Source organism: Nomascus leucogenys, chromosome 8 (assembly GCF_006542625.1).
Source record: "Nomascus leucogenys isolate Asia chromosome 8, Asia_NLE_v1, whole genome shotgun sequence".
NCBI classification, from domain to species: domain Eukaryota; kingdom Metazoa; phylum Chordata; class Mammalia; order Primates; family Hylobatidae; genus Nomascus; species Nomascus leucogenys.
Genome location: NC_044388.1, coordinates 68,038,375 through 68,058,642, shown reverse-complemented (window position 1 = coordinate 68,058,642; position 20,268 = coordinate 68,038,375).

Below are 20,268 nucleotides of genomic sequence, written 5' to 3'. Positions count from 1 at the left end.
ATGGGAGAACAGTGAATATTTGAAGGCCACTCTCAGTCTCTGCTACTCCAGGGAGTGGATGCATTCAACCAGGAAAGGATACCAGGTGAGCAGCAAGGATGGAAACTTGAAGACCATTCGAGCATTCCATCCTTTTGTAGCCACCTCTGGTAGGCGCTGCCCAGTTGCTCCTCCCCATCATGTTACATCTGGATGCTCCTTCCTTGTTTCTTTTCAGCCCCTGCTCTGTGCATCTGCCAGTGCCTGGTTTCAGAACCCAAATTATGTCTACACTCTATCAAAGACATGACTGGAAGAATAAAAATAAGTTTATTAAAACATCTACATATTTTTCTATATGTTACTTGAATTAAGTTTGTATGTTTGAATGAAATTTTTACTTTAAGTATAGGTATTCTGAGTACTTTAGATTACAATGTTCACAACTTACTCTCCTAACTTGATGTTCTTCCTTGATGTTCACAACTTACTTTGCTAACTTGATGTTCACAAATTTTGAAGATTCTCTCTGAAGCATGCTCTAAACCTCCACACAACTTTTATGTTAATGAATCTTGTTAGGGTGTTGCTGTAAAAACACCAACAGTGGAAAAAACAGTACCCTCACATTTGTTTTCTTAAAATCAAACCAACAATGCCCCTGCATTTTCTTTTCTTTCTTTCTTTCTTTCTTTCTTTCTTTCTTTCTTTCTCTTTCTCTCTCTTTCTCTCTCTCTCTTTCTTTCTCTCTCTCTCTTTCTTTCTCTCTCTCTCTTTCTTTCTTCTCTCTCTTTCTTTCTCTTTCTTTCTTCTTTCTTTCTTTCTTTCTTTCTTTCTTTCTTTCTTTCTTTCTTTCTTTCTTTCTTTCTTTCTCCTTCCTTCCTTCCTTCCTTCCTTCCTTCTTTCTTACTTTCTTTCGTTTTTGATAGACTCTCGCCCTGTCACCCAGGGTGGACTGCAGTGACGCGATCTTGGCTCACTGCAACCTCTGCGCCCCAGGTTCAAGTGATTCTCCTGTCTCAGCCTCCTGAGTAGCTGGGACTACAGGCGTGTGCCACCACACCCGGCTAACTTTTTGTATTTTTAGTAGAGGCAGGGTTTCACCGTGTTAGTCAGGATGGTCTCGATCTCCTGACCTCGTGATCCGCCTGCCTCAGCCTCCCAAAATACTGGGATTACAGACGTGAGGCACCATACCCAGCCCAAAGCCCCTACATTTTAAAAGTTAAACAAATTTGACACAATTGTCAAATTATTTCATATTAAAAAATTTATTTTATTTCATTTTTAAAATTTTTGGGTGGTTTTGTTTTGCAGTGGGTTAGTTTTCCTTTATTTGATCTAGAATTACTAATCCAGAAAGGGTACCATGGAAAGGCTAATATGGAGAATCTTTTTATTAGTTTCACATTGTAATTTTTATTGCCACATCTGTTATAAATTGGCCATAGATGGTAACCGAGGTTTTTATAAAACTCCTATTTCACTGATCATATGCATTGGGCTTAGAAAAGACCTGTTATAACCTACTTCATATGTATAGTACATTGGTATCAAAGCTCGCCAACAGGAATTTCAAAATAAGCTGACTCCAAGGCAATCAATTAATATCCCTTAAACAGTGTACCACAGAATTTCCAGTAACCAGATTTATTATAACATCATGTGCATTACAATGAAATCTCATAAGATAACTGTCAATTATATTTTCCTTCATTTCATTAGCAGAGAGGCCAGATATTTTTGTACAGCTGAGAATTCATGGCACTTAGTGTACAATTGTATTGTAAATTGCTTTATTTTAAAAAGTGCCTGTTTGTGTCACAGCGTGATTGACATTTTGGCAGAACTGTGTAGAACTCTGAAAATAATGTTTGTTACTTAACTGATGGATTTACAGGAAAGGCTCAAAAATGTAAAAAACAATTTTTTTGGTAGAAAAAAATGATAATTGCTTTTGGGACCATATGGCTTCATGGTTAGAGCTGGGTAGTGTGTCTTTCTGAGCTATCTCTCTATATTTGTATGAATAAGTAAAAAATACATGTTTATGCATTCATTCACTGCACAAATATTGTACGAATGCCTATTACGTAGGTATTCACCTGGTATGGTGAATACAATAGAACTGGTTCACGCCATCAGTGAACAAATAGTTCTATAGAGGAAACAGAAATAAACGTGAAGATACCTTTATATTATATATAAACATATACATAAAATAGATGTTTCAGACACCATTTTATGTCTCCAAAATGAAGTGGTGCTAAACTAAGAGTTTAAAAGTGGGTGGCAAAAACCATATAGAAAACATTTAACTCCCTCCCTAAAAATAAAGGATATAAAAGGGTCCAGAAAGGGGAACATGTAGAGAGAGAGAATTTTTAGGGAGACCTACATGGGTTCTGTGAGTTCTTCTTTCCCACCTCATCACAATAAGAGATATTAATTGAGTTCAGTTCCTCAACTTACTAAGAAAGGACTCATTGAGATAATCCTGAGGATTGATGCATGTTCCTCAAAGTGAGAAGACCCAGGGGACAATCCAACTCCTACCTAAGACATGTAACAGGCATGGGATCCACTGGCTGACTTCCACTGGAAAAGTTGAGCAAGAAGTGACTGCAGTGTTATATAGCCTGAATTAGCAGGTGCTGCTGAGACAAATGAATGTTTCCTGTGCATTAAATTTGGGACAAGTAAGAGAAAGAACATCAGCTTGAGATGATCTCAGATTCTAAGGTCAGATCATCTTTGAAGAAGGAAACAGACTTCACCAAACAGACCCAATCTGTCTAATTCCTTGAGTGCAGGAGCAGAGGCAGTGGTAACCGAGGATCATTGCATTGCCAGCCTCAAGGGAACTGCAGGTGAAAGTTCTCCCAGTGATGGGAGTCTCCAAGAACTCACAAAACGACCCTTGAGAGAGATACTTCTCACCACCCTCCTGACTTTCAGTGTGGGATGCCAACTCACAACAATTATCAGTTGAATGAAAACTTCTATTTCCCCTGGCCCATGTTCCATGAAGGAGTCAGAAGCCACTTCAAGATGGGGCAGAAAGAGTATAATAAGTGAAAGGTTACTTAAACTTCTACCCTTGAATTTCCTCATGTTTAAAGATAGAGTTAATAGGACCATATCACAGAGTTGTTGAGAGGATTACATGGAGTAAATAAGACCCTTAGAACAGTTATTGACACATAATAAATACTATGCGAGAGTTAGGTATCATTTGAAAAGGGGCAGCAGTAGCTGACACAGTGTCAAAGGAACAAAGGGAGGATGGTTTCAAGAAGACTCTCAACATCAAAAGAAAAAAACAAGGAAGGAAACCTAATACACGGGGCTTCATAAAGTTAGCATTTATTTGGTTTACACAATGATTTCATCTCTCCACATCATGTTTCCTTCGGAAACTTTTATTGTGGATCAGGCTTGACATAAACATTGCTAGCTTGATTTGGCTTAACAAAATGCCCCCCATCCCCCCGCTGCCTTATTGTGAGCATTAACCTGTATGGAATAAGGTCAAACATTGCTAAAGAGAAACAGGTTGCCACTTATCTTTGTTAAATGATAGCATGGTAGCTCCGTTTCCTTAAATAAATCTCTAATGTTGATCAATGCTTTTGTTTATTGTTGTTAGCACCTTATTGATACCATCAGTAGCACAGACATTTTCAACTGCTCTTTTAGATAAATGACCCATCACCATCAATAGCTTCCTCATGGAGCGGTGGTTCCTGACATAGGGATGGGGAACTGCACTCTATCTGTAGGGAGAAGAGGTGCATGTAGTTTGATAAACTGCACAGTGATTCTGCTCTAGGTCATCCCTTCCTTGCCATCTCATACATCAATACTCTTCCCATCCCACCTCCCTTTCCACACACACCTTGAGAACTTGATGGCAAGGGTCCAAGACGGTGTAACTAATGAATTAATTCATGCCTTTTTTGTTCAGAAAATGAAATTAATTACTAAATTCATTTTCTAAAAGAAATTTATTGAGATATAATTTATGCGTGATACAATTTACTCATGTAAACTGGACAATTCTATGGTTTTTAGTATAGTTAACAGATATGTGCAACCATCCCCACAGTCAATTTTAGAATGTTTTCATCATCGCAAAGAGAAACCCTCTACCCTTTAGCTATCACCCCCTTGTCTCTTATCCCCCACTCTGAGACCCATAGTCCTGAATAACCACTAATAGATTTTCCTATTCTGGACATTTCCTATGAATTCATTATATAATTCATGTTGTGTGTGTGTGTGTTTGTGTGTGTCTGTGTCTGTGTATGTGACTGGCTTCTTTTCCTTAGCATGATGTTTTCAAGTTTCATCCATGTTGTAGCATGTATCAGTACTTTGTTTATTTTTATTGCCAAAAAATATTCCAGGGTATGGCTATGCCATATTTGTTTATCATTTTTGTTCATCTATTGATGGACATTGGTGTTACTTCTGCAGTCCCTTTCTCCTTTTTGTGTCTTTGCATCTCAACTATGCAGTGCATCAAATCATATAATTATTCCAGATGAAGTTAATGGATATTAGTGGCTATCCATGTTCCAAATTAACTCAAGAGAGTAGTATAGCTCAGAGAATTAGAAACAATAACGTTGGTTATGTTACCATAACCAACGATACGTAGAGCTGATGAGTTTCAAATGCTAAAAAGTGAAGTAGAGCCAGCAAAACTGAAATGAGTTTTCAGTGCTAAGGACTGTCCGCGTGTCTTGGAATACTAGAGTCAGTTTGCCTGTTCCTATCCCTGCTGCTAGCTAGCACTGACACTTCATTTGCAGACTGAAGAACAGGTAAGGATTAAATCATGAAGAATTTCTAAAAATAAATTATTTACTTATTTTTAACAATCATTTGCAACTTCAGCAAACATTTTCTTAAGGTACATAGCAGCTTTTAATCCACTGCCAAAATATTAGGGTGAATAGGCTTTTTTTTGTCTTGGCAGAGTGTACATAAACATACGATGCCTTGCTTAAATATTCATAGACTCCCAGCTCGCAGTACAGTAACTTAATAATAAAATATTTTGAAGAGGGAATGATGCTGTGGAGCTTGTGATACCACTAATGGATTTGAAGAGGATGCTAATGCATTGTAGGAGGGAGTGAATTGAGCTCTCGTGTGTAAAGGAGGATTATAAAATATAATTATGAAAAAGCAATAGTGGCAGGCTTGAGGAAGTTCTGTTGATGTGTGGGTACTACAAATGACATGTTGATGAGAAAGAGGCTTAGATGGATATTTACTGTGCTAGCAATCTTCTCTATCCGGAAACATGAAATGCATTATAGAAATGGCCATTTTGTGAACTCCAGAGTGAAAATTAAATAGTGTAAGATGGAGGCTGACAAGACCCATGCAGCTTTTCATTTCGAATACCAGTTGTCTAGGAAGGCAAGGTTTTCACATCAAGAGTTTCATGAAGGCACCGGAAGAAAAAAAAGTGATATGACTGTCAAAGTAGAGGGAAAACTTTTTTTGCAAAAAGAAGCTTAAGGAATTCTAGAAGATTAAATAATTCATGGCATCCTGCAAGAAGTGGAGGAAACATGAAGACTTTTCTGAATATCATTTCCTGGGTACAGCTTTGAAAACTTCTTATAAATTGTGGGCATCAGTGGGGGCAACTAGACTGGGGCATACAATTAAAATCTTGACTTTCCTTAGTTTCCAGTCCTAATCTCATTGCTTTACCTAAGGCTCTGCCCCCTCAGGCAAAAGGAAGAAATGTTCTTAGAATGTTACTCTAATATTTGCTGAAAGAATATACAATGCCCAATAATTAAATAGAGATAAGAACATTGAAGAGACAGGTCATAAGTGATATAGCTTTAGTCTTAAACGATAGCCCCTTTTCCTCCTGGGAAATTATTATTATTATTATTTTTGAAACAGGGTCTCCCTCTTTCCCAGGCTGGCCTCGAACCCCTGGCCTCAAATAATCCTCCTACCGTGGCCTCTCAAAATGCTGAGACTACAGGCGTAAGCACCCATGTCTGTCTGGAAATTCTTAATGATATGAATTTAATTCTTAATGATATTAAAGCTCAGTGTTTTACTCCAACCTATTTTTTTTTTCTCTTTTTGAGACAAAATTTTCCTCTGTTGCTCAGGCTATTCTTGAACTCCTGGGCTGCAAGATCCCCCTGCCCCAGCCTTCCGGGTGGGTGAGATTATAGGCGCCCACCACTGTGCCGGGCTTACTTCAATCTTTAAACAAGAGTCATATACGAAATAGGAATAAAGTTTATTTTGCAGAAGCACATAAGAATGTTGCCCTTTTATGGAGCTATTTGGGAGGATAACTGAGTGCTGTAATAATTTTGACATTGTTTAAAACATGCATGAAATGCTGTGATTCTCTAAATAAATTGTTTAAAAATTATAAAAAATTCAAACACACAGAAAATATATGCAACAGTTGTTAACATTTGCTGTGTTTAGTTCAACTCTTTCCCTTCTCTTCTTTTTCTCTGTCTTTCTTGCTTTCATAACACACACATACACACAGAGACACACGCATACACACAGATTTTATACAAACAGCACTCTACAGCTGTATCTACATTTTCACCCTCAGAGGAAGACACTTTTGAGAAATTGATGTGAACTTTTCCCAGGCATTTTTAAATGTTTTTGAAACTACAAATGCATGAAAACTTACAATATGATTTAAAATTGTATATTTTTGATGTTACCCTGAAAGTGTCCTTTTGCAACTTATTTTTTTCACTCTACAATATGTTTTAAGGTTTGTGTAGATGTATGTTCATCTATTTAAACTGCTATATAGTATTCCATTGTATTAATAAACCACAGATTTTTTCATGAATTTTTTTCCCTGAAGGACTAAATATAAATATGTGTATTTTATAAATTAACAGCTATTCAGGGTTTTATAACATTTAAATTTATATCCTTTGCTCACTGTTTGACTGAAATTTTTGTTTCTTGTTTTTTTTTTTTTTTTAGAGATTTCTTCCTATGTCCTGGATAGTATTATTTGTTTGTATTTGTATAATATAGAACATAGAATTCTACAAAATAATACTACAAAATCTCCCAATCTATGATCTTTTTTGTTTGTTTCTCCTTTGTTAAAGAATCTTTTTCACATTGAAATTTTTTAGTTGCAATGGTCAGATTTAGCATCTTTTTTTTATCTTATTGTGGTGTAGTGTTTATATAAAAATCCTCATGTCTGGTGCGATGGCTCACACCTATAATCCTAGTACTTTGGGAGGCCGAGGCAGGTGGATTGCTTTGAGCTCAGGAGTTTGAGACCAGCCTGGGGAACATGGCAAAACCCTGTCTCTACAAAAAATACAAAAATTAGCCAGGCATGGTGGCGCATGCCTGTAGTCCCAGCTACTTGGGAGGCTGAGGCTGGAGAATCTCTTGCAGTGAGCCGAGATCATACCTCTGCACTCCAGCCTGGGTGACAGAGTGAGATCCTGGCAAAAACAAAAAACAAAACCTAAAAAAAATTCTCTTCGACCCAAATATTGTACATTATTCTTTATATTTCATTCCAAAATTGCAGAGTTAACTCTTCACATTTAGGCCTTAATCCATTTGTGTGTATGCGTGTGCGCGTGTGTGCATGCATGGCTGCAATGCAAGGTAAGGATCTAGTTGCATCTCTTATCATACATCAGTAATTATTTTATCACCACTTAATTGAATAGCCCATCCTTCCCCATTGATTTGTAAGGGCAGCTCTGTCATATCCTAAGCTCATATACATACAATAGACTGTTTCTAACTGGGCAAATGGAGTGGAATTGTTCAGCTGTATAGCAAGTGTGTTTTGTTTTATAAGAAACTATCAAACGGCTTTTTATGGTGACGGTACAATTTTGCATTCCCACAGGCACTCTGTGAGAGTTTCAGTTGCTCTATATTCTCGCCAGCACTTGGCATGCTCAGTTACTTATTTATGAATTTTTAATATTAGCCATTGTAATAAGTGTGTAGCAGTTTCTCATTGTGCTTCAGGTGTTTGTCATCTGTAACTTTTTTGATAATGTGTCCATTCAGATTTTTGTCCATTCTTTTATTGGTTTGTTTCCTTATTGTTGAGTTTTGATAGTTTTTTATATATTCTGTATACAAGTCTTTTGTCAGACACGTGATTTGCAAATATTTTTTCTCAGTTGGTAGTTTGCCTTTCATTCTTCTATGTTTTTCACAGAGCATTTTAATTATGAGGAAGTCCAAATGACCTTTTTTTTGTCTTTTATTGGTTGTGCTTATGGTATTGTGGCTAAGAATTCTTTGCCTAGCCCAAGGTCAAAAGTTTTTTTTCTGATTTCTTTAAAAAGTTTTACAGTTTTACATTTTTTACTTCTATACCTATGATCTATTCTAATTTAATTACAGTAATAGCTGTGAGTATATGTTGATTAGCTTTTTGAATACAAGTGTCTAATTATTCTTGTAACATTTGTTGAAAAGCCTATTCTTTCAACGAGTTGCCTTTGTATCTTTGTAAAAATCAGTTGGGCATATTTGTGTGGGTTTATTCTGATACTATAAGTTTAGTCTTGATAACTATACCTTTATAGTAGATTGTAAAATCACATAGTATGCATCCTCCAACTTTGTTCTTTTTCAAAATTTTTCCTTTGGGATTTTGATTGGGTTCATATTAAATCTGTACTTAAATTTGAGAAAAATTTTCATGTTAATAATATCAAGTTATTAAATAGGTGAACATGATATATCTCTTCATTTTATATAGATTTGTTTAATTTCTTTCACAGTGTTTTGCAGTTTTTAGCATACAGATCCTGCACAGAGATATTAGAGTCACAGGAACTGAACACTTGGGGAGCTGTCAGGGTACAGGTAACAGCTGCGGGGGAACTCAGGTGGAATGAGGGGTATCAACAGTGCCTAATTTAATTTGTCTATGGCTAGGTTTAATTTTTTAAATCCAATCTGAGAATCCCTGTTTTTCAGCTGTTGGTTTGTGTCTATCTACATTTACTTGAGTTTGTGTTTCTACTTCCTGCTTTTATGCTGTTATTTATTGCATTTTTCTTGGCTTTTTTCCTTCTCTGTGGGTACCTATTAAATGTATTAAATTTTGTTCGTCTTCATTTGTTCCCTTTTCTAATGGTTTTGAAAATAAAGATTTTGTTTGTATTTTCTTAATAGCCACCTTTAAAATTTGAGTAAGAAATCTTTAACTTAACCTAAAGTTAAGTATTGGTTATCTTTAACTTTTTCAAGACAAAAGAAGCTAAATTTTTAAATCTGCAAATCTCTCATGCCATATATGAGTAATTACGTGTAATATTTTAATTTACATTTTATCTTATATTTAGCTGGTGTTATTTTATGAAGTCCATACTTGCTCATTGATTGATTTGTTTAGTATTGTTTATTGCATCTACTCCTTCAATTTAGGCTCAATTATCTTTTTCATTAAATATTACTTAGCATTTCTTTTAGTGAACATTTGTAAGTGGTACATTTCTTTAGATTTTCTTTCTTTCTTTTTGCCAATTTTTTTCTCACTTTTAAGAAAGTATAGTTTAGTTAGACACAAATTCTTGTTTGACAATTATTTTCTGTAAATATTTTCAGCATATAATTCCATTGTCATGTAGCCTCTATTTTCTGTTATCTATTTAATTTTGTCCCTTTGCAGACAATTTACTCTGCCTTCTGGTGGCTTTTAAATTCATTTCTCTTTTCTAGTACTCTTTGGTTTCACGATAATGTGTCTAGGTGTGGATTTATTTTTATTTATGCTCATTTAAAGTCACTGGACATGCATCTTCAATCTGAGAACTTACGTATTTCATCTTTTCTAAGAAATTTTGGCTATTGTGTCCTTGCAAATTATCTCCCTCCATTCTTTTCTTTTGTAACTTATCTTAGCCATATATTGAAAGTCCTCATTTTTATCTGTTAGTCTCTTTATCACTGCTTTATATTTTCTGACTTTGTGATTTTCAGTGCCTTATTCTGTGCAATTTCCTTAGATCCATATTAAGTTCACAAATTCTCTCAGCTGTGTCTAATCTTTAAGTTGTCCATTGAATTTTTAGCATAATGTTTTTAGCCTAATGTTTTCAAGTTTCATCCGTGTTGTAGCATGTATCAGTACTTCCCTTCTTTCTCAACTCCTTTTTTTACATAGAGGGTGGCCTTATGTTTGCTCATCACGTGGATACTAAAAACCAGCCCATAAGTGACCAAGATAGAATCTTCCCCTTTCCCCAAACAAGACAGCCACAGAGTATGCTCAAGTCCTACTATCTGATTTTTAAATTCCTTTTTCTTTCTGGCTTCTAGAGATTACCTTCTAACTCCTGAAAGCTCAGCTAAGCATTTAAAAGGAGTCTGGCTATCTTTTATTAACTGTTTCTAAAAGTTTGTATCAAGACAGTCTTCAGACTTTGCCATGTTCCTAACTGGAAACTCTACAGTAATTCTTCTGAAATAGATTTCAGAACACCCTTCTGACCTGTAGTCTAAATAACTTTATTAATGAATAGTCATACTACATGCCCAAGGTTGCAGAGATTCAAATAATAGCCTTTAGGACAATGCCACTAAATTTACCTCCACTCTAAGATTTGAAATTGAGCTTTATGAGAATGAAATGAATAGAACAATGCATTTTTTCCAATGTACATTATGCAATGCTGTCACATTATACAGAACCTGTGACATTAAGTAGACCAAACATAAAAACTCAAGATTTGTATATTTTTCTCTATATCCAAGAGTGCTGCTGAATAATTTAGAGTCACAGCAAATAGAAAGAACCCATCACATTTATCACACTTTATACTTTTAGCTAACCCAGGGTTTGGAAAATTCTTGTCTTTTTTTTTTCTTTATTTTTTTCTATATGTTCTCTTTCTGAGATAATCTGACAGGTAGCTAACAATGATTTAAATAGGACTTAATCTGATCAGTAGAAAAAAGAAATGTAGGAACTCATCTTACTCAAACCCTGAAATGCTGCATTTTCTATTCGTAATGGTAACCCTCATGCCTGTGATACAGGACTGGAGTCTCAAGTGTGCCTTTAGTTGTCGGAAATTGCAAAATGTTGCTTATTGCTCCATCCAGGATAAACACTGTATGCTTTTGTTTTAAAGCAGTTCTTAAAGAAACTAAAAAACCCCAACCCTCTGAAGAGTCAGCAGCAATTTAGTAATTAATACGTTAAACATGTTAGCCCTATTCAATGCAGTGTAATTTTACTGACCTTCAAAGAGAATCTTCTACAGAGAATTCACTCCTGAGTAGCTGAGTGGTAGTCACTCTAGCCAGCGACATAAGTGAAGACCATGGGCAGGGAGGTTTTCTTGGAGGCTTTTCTTTCAGCTGGCAATGAAGAGAAAAAAAGTATAGAAATGGAGAAGGAAGCACAAAGCTTTTTACCTTAAATAGGAATAGAATCTCATAAAATCCTAAAATAGTAGGATGGATAAATCAAAGTTAAACTGTGATAAGGTGGCAACATATAACTAAGGATGGACAGAGCCAGACACAGATTCTGAGGCTTCTAACCCCCAAATTAGAGTATATTTGAACACTAAATAAGTGTTGAATAAGATTTGAACACTAAATAAGTGTTGAAGGCAGAGACTGCTTAATTTATTTTCATGTTCCTCTCATGTCCAGAATAGTAGTTTATATACAGCAGTATCTTACTATTTTTTAATGTAATAAATGAAAAAAAATAGTTGAGCGGAGGCAGTGCTCCATTGTACTTTAATGTATTGTAGCTTTATAGTGAGTCATTTTGATAACTTTTCAATCTTCCTGAATATATCTCTTTATTCAATATTTTATAGCATTGCCTAATTATGTTTCTATATTAATATTACCCAAGATGTAATATTTTTTATTTCAAATATGTATAATTGTCTTAACAATCTGCTTTAATTTTTAAAGTTAATTTAAATTTTAAGTTCTAGGGTACGTATGCAGAATGTGCAGGTTTGTTACATAGGTTAACGTGTGCCACGGTGGTTTGCTGCACCTGTCAACCCATCACCTAGGTATTAAGCCCAGCATGTATTAGCTATTTTTCCTGATGTCTAGCTTCCCCTACCGCATCCCCCGAGAGCGCCAGTGTGTGTTGTTCCCCTCCCTGTGTCCATGGGTTCTCATAGTTCAGCTCTCACTTATAAGAGAAAACACACAGTGTTTGGTTTTCTGTTCCTGCATTAGTTTGCCAAGGATAATGGCTTCCAGCTCCATCCGTATCCCTGCAATGGACATGATCTTGTTCCTTTTTATGGCTTCATAGTATTCCATGGTGTCTACGTACCAGATTTTCTTTATCCAGTCTATCATTGATGGGCATTTGGGTTGATTCCATGTCTTTGCTGTTGTGGATAGTGCTGTAATAAACATATATGTGCATGTATCTTTATAGTAGAATGATTTATATTCCTTTGGGTATACACCCAGTAATGGGATTGCTGGGTCAAATGGTATTTCTGCTTCTAGATCTTTGAGGAATAACCACACCATCTTCCTCAATGGTTGAACTAATTTTCATTCCCATCAACAGTGTAAAAGCATTCTTATTTCTCCACAACCTCACCAGCATCTGTTGTTTCTTGACTTTTTAAAAATTGCCATTCTGACTGGCATGAGATGGCATCTTACTGTGGTTTTGATTTGCATTTCTCTAATGATCAGTGATGATGATCTTTTTTTCATATTTTCCCCACATGAATGTCTTCTTTTGTGAAGTGTCTGTTTATGTTCTTTGCACATTTAATTTTTTATTCTTTTCACAATTATCTACAAGTGAAGGAAATCTGCTTGGTGAAATTTTACTATTCTAAATAGGCACCACCATCAACCTTGAAGAGGTGACCTGAAGTGTAAGTTGGCCATATTTTAAAACTCTGTTCTATATTAGTGACAAATGTTACACACTGATTTATAATTTTTTAAAAATTTTAAATATATGGCCTTTATTTAAAGGTAATATAAGGGAATAAGGACTGGCAGGTATGACCTGAGCATTGATTGAATAATCTTTGAAAGGTTATGTATTCTATATGTAGAAAATATTTGTTGTTATATCCACAGAGCTACAGATAGGTATTGATAACATCATCATTATCCTCTATTTATTGGCCACCTCTAGGGTTCTCAGTTGGATAGGAAAGTTTTTGGTTCTCCATCTACTGTCTTATAATGTGTTTTCCTTGGGGACTAATTGATGTGACATGCATTTTAAGTTGATTTTCCAATGAAATATTGGCTTGGAGAGACTCATCCAAACATTTTTGTCTTGTTTGTGGCACATGGCTGGCCAATGTTTAAGCAAGCAGAATGTTATAATGAAGAGCTTTTCTTTCCTTGTAAGGATAATTGCTTACTAATGAATCAAGTCCCTATCTTCTTTTTTTATTTGTACCAATTTATGGAGTAAATGTTATTTTATAATATGTATATAATGCATAGTAATCAAGTCAGGGTATTTAAGATGTTCATCACCCATGTACAATACATTTTTTTTTTTTTTTTTTGAGACGGAGTCTTGCTCAGTCACCCAGGCTGGAGTACAGTGGCGCGATCTCAGCTCACTGCAAGCTCTGCCTCCCGGGTTCACGCCATTCTCCTGCCTCAGCCTCCTGAGTAGCTGGGACTACAGGTGCTCACCACCACGCCCGGCTAATTTTTTTTGTATTTTTAGTAGAGATGAGGTTTCACCATGTTAGCCAGGATGGTCTCCATCTCCTGACCTCGTGATCCACCGGCCTCGGCCTCCCAAAGTGCTGTGATTACAGGCATGAGCCACTGCACCCGCCCGTACAATATATTTTTTTTAAGTATAGTCATCCTACTCTGCTATTAAACATTGAATATATTCCTTCTATCTTACGGTATGGTTGTACCCTTTAACACATTTTTCTTCATCCTCCCTCCTATCTGCTCTCCCATTCATGATTCCCAGTCTCTGTTTTCTGCCTTTTCACTCTCTACCTGCATGTGATCAAACTGCTTAGCTTCCACATACAAATGAAAGTGTATGATATTTTTCTTTTGTGCCTGGCTTACTTCATTTAAGACAACCTCCAGTTTCTTCTATGTTGCTACAAATGACATTATTTCATTCTTTTTTAATAGCTAAATAGTATTCCATTATTTCTTTATCCATTCTTCCATTGAAAGACACTTAAATTGATTTTATATCTTTGCTATATTCTGAATAGTACTTCAATAAACATAAAAGCACAGATATTCATTTGATATATTAGTTCTTTTCCCTTGGGTAGATACCCAGTAGTGGGATTGCTGGATTGAATGGCAATTCTATTTTTATATTTTTGAGAAAACTCCATGCTATTTTTCATGCTAGACGTACTAGTTTACATTCCCACCAACAGTGTATAAGAATTCTTTTTTCTGTGCATCTTCACCAACATCTGTTATTTTTTGTCTTTTTAATAATAGCCATTCTGAGTGGGTTAAGATTACATCTCATTGTGGTTTTGATTTGCAATTCTCTGATGATTAGTGACAGTGAACATTTTTTCATATACCTGTTGGCCATTTGTATGTCTTCTTTTAAGAAATGTCTATTTCCTCTGTCTACTTTTTAATGACATTATTTGTTTCCTGTTGAGTTGAATTCCTTGTATATTCTTAATATCAGTATTCTGTTGGATGAATAGTTTGCAAATATTTTGCCCATTCAATAAGAAAGTTGTCTTTTCACTCTGTTGATTATTTCTTCTGTTGTGCAGAAGCTTTTTAGTTTAATTAAGTACCATTTGCCAATTTTTGTTTTTGTTGCCTGTGCTTTTGAGGGCTCAGCCATAAATTCTTTGTTTAGATCAATGTTCAGGGTAGCTTTTTTCTAGATTTTCTTCTAGTATTTTTATATTTTGGGTCTTTCATTTAAGTCTTTAATTCATTTTGATTAGAATTTTGTATATGGTGAAAGATAGGGGCCCAGTTCCATTCTCTGCATGTGGCTATCCAATTTTCCCAGCAGCATTTGTTGAAGAGGGTGTCCTTTCCTCAAAGATCTTGGCTTTGTTAAATGTCAGTTGGCTATACATATGTGGCTTTATTTCTGGGTTTTCTATTTTTTTTTCCATTTGTCTACATATGTATATATTTATATACCAGTACCATGCTATTTTGGTTACTGTAGCCTTGTAATATATTTTGAAGTCAGGTAATGTCATACCTCCAGCTTTGTTCTTTTTGCTCTGGATTGCTTTGGCTATTCAGGCTTTTTGTTCCATATAAATTTTAGGACTGTTTTCTCTAATTCTGTACAGAATAATGCTGGTAATTTAATAGGGACTGAACTGAATCTGTAGATTGCTTTGGGCAATATGGTCATTTTAATGATACTGATTCTTTCAATCCATGAACATGAGGTGTTTTTCCATTTGTTTGTGTCATCTTCAATTTCTGTCATTAGTGTTTTGTAATTTTCCTAGTAAAGATCTTTCACCTACTTGGTTAAATTTATTCCTAAGTACTTTTTGGAGCTATTGTAAATCGGATTGTCTTTTTGATTTCTTTCTTGGCTAGATTATTATTGGTTTATAGAAACACTATTGAGATTTGTATGTTGATTTTGTATTTTGCATCTTAATTCATTGATCAAATCTAAGAGCTTTTGGTGAAGTCTTTTTTTTTTTCTTTACGTACAAGATCATATTATCAGCAAAAAGGAACAATTTGACTTCCTCTCTTCCGGTTTGGATTCTTTTTATTTCTTTCACCTGCCTGATTGCTCTGGCTAGGACTTTCAGTACTATGCTGAGTGGGAGTGGTGAAAGTGGGCATTCTTGTCTTGTTCTAGTCCTTAGAGGAAAGGCTTTCAAGTTTTTCCCATTCAGTATGATGTTAGCTGTGGGTTTGTTGAATATGGTCTTTATTATTTTGAAGTGTGTTCCTTCTATGTCTAATTTATTGAGAGTTTTTGTCATGAAAAAATATTGGATTATTATCAGATGCTTTTTCTACATCATTGAGATGATCATATGGTTTTTGTCCTAAATTATGTTTATGTGATATATCACATTTGTTGACTTGTGTATGCAGAACCCTTCTTGCATCTTTGTTATAAATCCACTTAATTGAGGTATATTATTATTATTTTTTGATGTACTGTTGTATTTGGTTTGCTAGTATTTTATTGAGGGCTTTTGTGTCTACGTTAATCAGAAACATCGGCCTGCTGGGCAGGGTGGCTCACACCTGTAATCCCAGCACTTTGGAGGCCAAGACGGGTGGATCACAATGTTAGGAGTTCGAGACCAGCCTGACCAATATGGTGAAACCCCATCTCTACTAAAAGCACAAAAATTAGCTGGGTGTGGTAGAGCACACCTGTAGTCCCAGCTACTCAGGAGGCTGAGGCAGGAGAATCACCTGAACCCAGGAGGCATAGGTTGCAGTGAGCCAAGATCACGTCACTGCATCCAGCCTAGGCAACAGAGCAAGACTCCATCTAAAAAAAAAAAGAAAGAAGGAAAGAAAAGAAAAAGAAACATTGGCCTGTAATTATTTTTTTCTTGTTGTGTCCTTCTCTGGTTTTGGCATCAGGGTGATGCAGGCCTCATAGAATTAGTTAGAGAAAATTCCTTCCTCTTTGATTTTTTGGAAGAGTTTCAGGAGGATTAGTGTTAGTTCTTCTTTGCATGATTGGTAGAATTTGATTATTAATACCTTCAGTTCTGGGCTTTTCTTTGTCAGGAGACTTTTTATTACTGATTCAATCTTGCTACTCATTACTGGTCTGTTCAGGTTTTCTATTTCTTCCTGATTCAGTCTTGGGAGGTGGGATGTTTCTAGGAATCTATCCGTTTTCTCTAGGTTTTCCATGTTGTCAGCATATGGTTGCTCTTAATAGTCTCTGTATTGTTTTATATTTCTGTGGTATCAGTTTCCATGTCTCCTTTTTCTGGCTTTGTTTATTTGGGTCTTCTCTCTTCTTGGTTAATGTAGCTAGTGGCTTGAAGGAATCAACTGTTTTTTTTTAATTGATCCTTTGTATTTTTAAGTCTCTATTTCATTTAATTCTTCTCTGATTTTTCATTATTTCTTTTCTTTTGCTAGTTTTGGGTTTATTTTGTTTTGGCTTTTCTATTTTCTTGAGGTGTGTCATTAGATTGTTAATTTGTAGCACTTCTACATTTTGATCTAGGGGTTTATTGTTGCAAATTCCCGTCAGCACTGCTTTTGCTGTATTCCACAGGTTTTGGTATGCTGTTTTTCCATTTTCATTTATTTTAAGAAACTCTTTGATTTTCATTTTAGTTTCTTCATTGACCTCATGGTCATTCATGAGCAAGTTGTTTAATTTCTATGTATTTGTATCTTTCCAAAGTTCCTCTAGGTATTTATTTCCAGTTTTATTCCATTGTAGTCTGAAATGATACTTGATGTGGTTTTGATTTTTAAAAATTTGTTGAGACTGTTTTGTGGCTGAACATGGTCTGTCCTAGAAAATGCTTCATATGTTCAGTTGTTGAACAGAATGTTTTGTAAATGTCTGTCAGTTTCATTTAGTCTAAAATACAGTTTAAATCCAATTTTTCTTTGTTGCTTTTTTATTTTGATGATTTGTCTAGGGCTGAGAGTAGGGTATTGAAGTACCCTACTAGTTTTGTGAAGTACCTCACTAGCAATATTTGCTTTATGAATCTGGGTGCTCTAGTGTTGGGTGCATATATATTCAGAATTTTTATATATGCTTTTGCTGGATTAATCCCTTTATCATTATATAGTAACCTTCTTTGTCCTTTTTAAAAAAACTATTCTTGACTTAGAGTCTGTTTTATCTGATATAAGTAAGGTGACTCCTCCTCACTTTTAGTTTCCATTTGTGTGAGATTTTTTTTTAATTCCTTTACATTTAGGCTATATGTGTCTTTAATGGTAAAGTGAGCTTCTTGTAAACAGCATATAGTTAGATTATATTTTTAAAATTCATTCGGGCATTCTATATATTTTAAGTGGAGAATTTAATTAATTTATGTTCAAGATTATTACTGATATTGCAGCTTCATTCCTGTCATATTGTTAATTGTTTTCCAGTTGTTTTATATATTGTTTTCCAGTTGTTTTTTATATTCTTTGTTTCTTTTTCTCTTATTGTTTGTCATTGTGGTCTGCTTGATTTCTGTAGTGATACCATTTGAGTCCTTTCTCTTCCTTTTTTGTGTGATCATTTTACCAGTGGGTTTTATATTTTGTGTGTTTTCACAATAGTAAATGTTGTTATTTTGCTTTCAGATATAGGACTACCATGAATGTTTCTTGTAGGTCTGGTCTAGTGGTAATGAATCTCCTCAGTATTTGCTTTTCTAGGAAAGACAATTATGAATAATAATTTTGCTAAATATTGTATTCTTGGCTGACAGGTTTTTTCTTTTTTCCTTTTCACTATATTATCACATTTTCTCCTGGCCTATAAGAATTCTTCTGAGAAATCTGCTGTTAGTCTGATGGGACTTCCTTTACAAGTGACTAGGGGCTTTCTCTTGATGTTTTTAGAATTCACTCTGTATCTCTGATGTTAGACAGTCTGACTATAATGTGCTGTGGAGAAAACCTGTTTTTCATTGTATCTGCCTGGGGATCACTGAGCCTCTTCTATCTGAATGACTACATCTTTTGCTTAACTTAGGAAGTTTTCATCTGTTATTTCTTTAAATAAGTTTTCTTATCTTTCCTCTGCTTTTTTTTTTTTGTTTTTTGGGATACTGATAATCTGTATATTTGGTTATTTTATGTTGTCTCAAATGTCATGAAGCCTCTGCTCATTCTGTTTTATTATTTTTTCTTTATTTTTGTCTGAATGGGTTATTTCTTTTATTTTTTCAACATTTATTTTAAGTTCCAGGCTACATGTGCAGGATGTATGGGTTTGTTACACAGGTAAACATGTGTCATGCTGGTTTGCTGCACAGACCAATCTGAATGGGTTATTCCAAAAGACCTGTCTTTAAGTTCTGAGATTCTTTCTTCTGCCTAATCTAGTCTATTGTTGAAGATTTCAAATATATTATGTATTTCCTTCAATGAATTTTTCATTTCTAAAATTTCTATTTGGTTCTTTTAAAAAATATCTATCTCTTTGGTAAATTTCTCATTTGTTTCCTTAATTAAAATTTTTTTTAAATGTTGTTTTTCAGAGGTCTCTTGTATCTCATTGAGCTTCTTTAAATCAATATTTTGAATTATTTATCTGGCATTTTGAAGATTTCTGTTGATTGAGATCTATTGCTGGAGAATCATTGTGTTTTTTTTTTTTTGGAGGTGTTGTATTTCCTTGCTTTTTCATGTTTTCTGTGTCCTTATGTGGATATCTACCCATCTTGTGTAATAGTCACTTCTTCCTATTTTTGAATTTATTTTTGTAGGATGGAACTTTTCCTAAAGATATATCTATGGTGTTGGTTGAGTACAGCACTTTAGCTTTGATTCTGGGTGCAACCAGTAGTGTAATCTCTGTGTGATTTCTTTTGCTATAAACAGTGTTAGTGCTTTCTGTTACTTTCTTATGGGGGATAGGGTGCAGTCATTTATGGAGGTTGTGGTGAAGCTGTGGGGGACTGGGAAGCCAGGTGGGCCAATATTCAGGCCCTAGTGGTGGCAGTGGTGGGCTATGCATGCCTGACTTTGAGCCCCGGGCAGTGCACGCCGGCACCTGCATTGGCAGTTAATGGTGGGTCAATTCTCGGGACTCCAGGTGGTTTGCTCACCTGGTACTGGTAGTGGCAGTGGTGGGCTGGGGGTGATTGAGCAGGTTCTTGGGCCTCTGGATAGCTAGTGTGCCGTGTGCAATGGCAGTGGCAGTGGTGAGATGATCCTTTGGGTCCTGAGTGGTGGTGGCTGTGGTTCATTTACCCTCAATAGCCTCAGACACTCTGCTTTCAGGCTCACCTGATTTCTGTAGCAGCAGTATTGTAGTGCCATGTTGCAGGGGGTGAGGGACCTGCCTCACTCATGAGCCAAGGCAAGAAGGCTACTCTGCCAATGGTGTCACAGTTGCCACTTACCACCCAGACAGGTAGTCCTCTGACTCATCTGCCCCAGCGTTTGACAGCAGCAGAAGTGGGTGTGTGGAGGAAGGGTAGAGGTCCTGTTTCCTACTTGAGTGCCCAAGCACAGAGTCCACCCCACCTGTGGGAGTGGATTTTACCCTTCGCTTACAAAGGCAAGCACTGAGTTTGTGCTGCTTCTGGGGGGTGGGGTCACTTCTCACAGTTTTAGACGGGCAGC